The sequence below is a fragment of the Pinus tabuliformis genome, chromosome 2_2 (assembly GCF_031772625.1).
Source record: "Pinus tabuliformis cultivar Carrire ecotype Pingquan chromosome 2_2, CPIR1, whole genome shotgun sequence".
Classification (NCBI taxonomy): domain Eukaryota; kingdom Viridiplantae; phylum Streptophyta; class Pinopsida; order Pinales; family Pinaceae; genus Pinus; species Pinus tabuliformis.
In genome coordinates this window covers 872,737,123-872,741,381 of record NC_142300.1, presented here as the reverse complement: position 1 = coordinate 872,741,381, position 4,259 = coordinate 872,737,123, and the positions used below count along the sequence as shown (strand labels likewise).

The 4,259-nt window shown below is 32.6% G+C and overlaps 1 long non-coding RNA gene across 1 annotated transcript; it reads left to right on the top strand.

Moving 5' to 3' along the window:
* The first annotated feature begins 3,330 nt into the window (after positions 1-3,330).
* LOC149195761 (uncharacterized) lies at positions 3,331-3,797 on the top strand. The gene is made up of 2 exons (XR_016255175.1): positions 3,331-3,425; positions 3,598-3,797. It is a non-coding gene; the product is annotated as an uncharacterized LOC149195761 (long non-coding RNA).
* Positions 3,798-4,259: the final 462 nt, after the last annotated feature.

The window sequence follows — 4,259 nt, the reverse complement described above, 5'->3', positions numbered from 1 at the left end:
GTGGCAAGCAGATCATACATGCAATATGGATTACAGTATCTGGATCCAACACTCTTCAACTAGAGCGAGGGAGTCCTAGAAAATATGGAAGAACAATTATATAAAGAAAAAGAGGGAAAACAAAAGAACTTTGGATACAATGCGATATTAGCTTCCTTTGTATTAGAACAGGTTCCATTTCTTCAGCCTCAATAGATCACACTTGAGCCTATCAATCCAAAGGTGCCACATATGAGGAGGTGGATATATCACATGTCTCAACATGAAGGGCCATCGGGGATCAGCTTCCCACTAGCCTTCTTCGGATGGCTACAAAGAGAGTTTATTATGATCAATGATTATCCTTATGCAAGCATGGTTTTTTGTGATGAATATGAGCTCGTGCTTCGTGAGGGTGAGGAATGGGGTGCTTTAGGTAAGAAATTTCGACCCTTTAAGTTTTGAAAATTTTATAATTTTTTGTGTTTCGTTATGTTTCTAAGACGAAACTATTGATGTTTCATGCAAATGTGGGACTAGTTTGACCTATTATTGCTTCATATCTCCATCATGTGGGGGAATGACAACATAAGGAGGCAGTAGAACCAGAATGGGTTGTTGTGGTAGGACGGGATATACTACAGGATCCTGATGTAGCAGAGGTCCTATCAGAGGTAGAGCACAACATGGAAGGTTGACACACAGGATTAATGAAACCGCGGTCGACCAGAATTAGTTGCAACTTCAACGATACACCATAGGAGCGCCTAGTCATATTGGTCGACTACTGTGCAAGATGGCTCCTGTAGTGCCATTATATCATGAGCACATTTTATTTGTCTAAATTAGATATTTACATGTAGTTTTTTTATATGGCCGATGCATGCCATATGTGTCTCGCTCACAAGTTTCTATAAAATCAAACTTTATATATATATATATATATATATATATATATATATATATATATATATATATATATATATATATATTCAGGTATTTTAAGTTTTTATTCTATTTTCAATATGATTTGATATGAATTGAAAATTAATTACATTCGTTGCAAATGTCTATCTAAGACATGATTAGATAGGGCATTTGTCAATGTGTTTATATTTCTAGAAATGTGTTCATATTGTATGAAATTGAAATGTCTTTCTAGAAGGCAAATAGACACTAACAAGTTGTAGTACTATGAGTTGTGAGTCAAGTTTGATGACTAAACGATGGATATCATGTGCAATAACATTATACAATAGCTCGACCATTGTGCTATAATCAATGATGTTGTTGGTGGACGACCAATACAAGTCCCTTGTAGACTCACTAACTCATCATTTAGAGCAAAGGTAGCCCATGGTGCGTGTTTTACCTTGGAATACAACCTCTGGCTGAGGAGAGGTCAGTTCCCAAGAATTTGTTGAGAAATGTGATGCAGTAAGTTTGTTGTCCCATTGTTTTAAAACCCTAGAAATTATAATTATAAAGATAATTCTTCTTAGTATTCAATGGGAAAAACAATGTTTTAAAGTGGCCTTTTGATGTTGAATACAATTTTAATAGTAGTATAATGAGAAAGGATAATGGAAAGTATTTAAGAACATGTTGCGTAATGCACAATATTTTTTCTTCAATTGTAGAAGAAATATTTAGTTACATGGAATGAAATATAGAAAAGAGGAGCACATAATTAAGGTTCTTTTAACTTTAACTCATAGGAGTTAGATTTTACAAAACTGTAAAATTAAAGACCAACAACTTGATTACTCTCTTCTATAGAAGAAAAACATAATATAAAAGATAATAGGAAACAAATATCATACTCAGCAAGTGTCTGGAATCACTTTGAAATCTTTATTCAAATCCACATGAAAATTGAAAATACAAGTAGTTTCTGCTTCTGAGGTCCAAAACTTAGAACGCTCACTTCCCCTTCTAAATTGACTTTTATACAAAATTTCTAAAAGGGACGGTTATGAAACTATCAACTACAAAAAATGTTAAACTCATAAACTACTTTGGCATTAATTGTTGTTTCGAACATTACATTCTTAAAAGAGGAAAACATAAATACATCATTTCATAAATATTGAAAAAAAATTGTTGGACGATAGGTGGCATCAGTTCACTTAGTAATCTAGGACTCTGGTGCAATTGAAGGTTCAACTTCTACACTTTTTGTTGTTGGTGACATCCATTCCTTGCATTTTCTCCAAATAGTTGTGTCTGAACTCATAATTTTGACAAACCTAGTATGCGCCATTCTGAAGTTTGTAATTCTGTTGTATGTTGGCTTGTCAACAAAAAGGGTTCTCATTAACCATAATAGCTATAAATCTCTATGTAAATAGCTCACAATCATTTCTCCATTAAGCACTACTATTCTCTCATTAGTAGAACTAATTGTACTCTTACCCTCCACCAGTAAAGTCTCATAGGTCTCATGGGGTAATAAATTTCTCTCATGGTCCCTACACGAAGGAAAAACTTCTCTAGTTCTTTTATTGAAATCTGTATCCATCCTCTCTTGGATGAAGAAACAAATCGAAAAAATGTCATTAACATCAAACACCAATAATGAAGAACATTTTGTTGAGACATCTTGTGTGATGGCAACTCCCGGGACTGCAAATTCTTGTTCATCCTTAGTGTATGCATCATCTATTGGTAGTTTAGGTACCAAGATAGAGTATGACCCTGTTTCAGGGGAGATAAGAAGGAGAGATGCAGGAAAACAATTCTTAAATAGGCGAAAGGACTCATGCCTTCAATGATTTAGAGATCATCTTCACCTCATATTCTCGAAGATTCCACTTCACCTAAAATAGATGGTGGTATAGGACATAGACAATGAATTTGGTACTGGTTGGTCGGTTAAGAATATAAAATTGAAAATGTCGCTCAACTGTAAGAGGTTTCGTTGCAACCAAACAAGAAAAATTTAAAAAATTCCTTAAGATCAAAGACAGAAACAAAGATCATTTGACATACCTTTTAAAGTATGGAAAGAACTTGTAAAATCATATGAGAAGTTGGATGGACAAAGAAAGGTCGGCAATGAAAGCATTCAGATATTAGATTTTTCATTAAACGTTATTTAGAATTTATTAATACTTATAAGTATCTTAGACGTGTATTTGTGTGAAAATAAATTGAATTGTTTAATGTTTAAGGACAAGGCATCCAAGGTGAGGTTAACCAAGACAAAAGTCACTCATCGTAGTGGCCAGGAAGGTTTAAAAGCATTGATAACAACCTTTGTAAGTATATTAAACATGTGATATTTTTTTAATAAAATTTGTACTCGAAGAAAATTATTGTTATCTAATTTCTCCCTATTTACTGATTGACATGAACTAAAATATGGAAGACCTCCAAATCATTTGGAAAAGGAGGTGTTGCAACAAAAGAGATGGGTTGAATTTGTTGTTTGGATGGACTCTATGGTATGTAATCTTAGTTGGATTTCCAATATACTTTTGAACCGTATTTTCATTTTATTTTTTAGTACTATTAGGTATTATATCTTACCTCATTTCATGGTTAGCATTGTATAAAAAAAACATGTGTTGTGTTATGTAATTAATACTAACATCTAATATTGATTTTTTTTACCAGAATGCTATAGGTAATGATTGCCAAGACGATGATCATGATGATGATCCAAGCTATGCTCAACATATATCACGAGATGATGAGGATGAGGATGATGGTGGTGAAGGAGGAGATGATGATGATAGTTGTGGTGTTGGTGATGATGTGGATGAGACTAATGAGGATGGTCAATATGATCATGAGGATCTTGGTGGTGGTAGGTAGGCATGCACATGCATTGTTTTTGATGAAGAAATTATTGTATAGAATGACATTGTTATGTTTAGATGGGTGTTGTGAATTTACCCTATATCAATGAAACATTTTGATTTGGTAATCATATGATGAGTTTGATTTGATTAAATATGATGATGATATTATCATTATTATACTTTTATTTGATTTATATATTGGAAAGTATCATCATTATTTTGATAGAGAATTATAATGTATGGTGATATTACCATCTTTGCATGTATGTTGTTAATTTATCGTAGAATAATGATATTCATGAAATATTTTGATCTGTTAATCATATTTGAATTTTAGTTGTTTTGATTAAAAATAATATTGATCTTATTAGTATTATGTTGCTATTTTATACATATGTGTTGAAAATTGTCAATGAATCATTGTATATGATGACATTGTTATTTTTTTGGATGGATGCTGTCAATTTCCCTTAA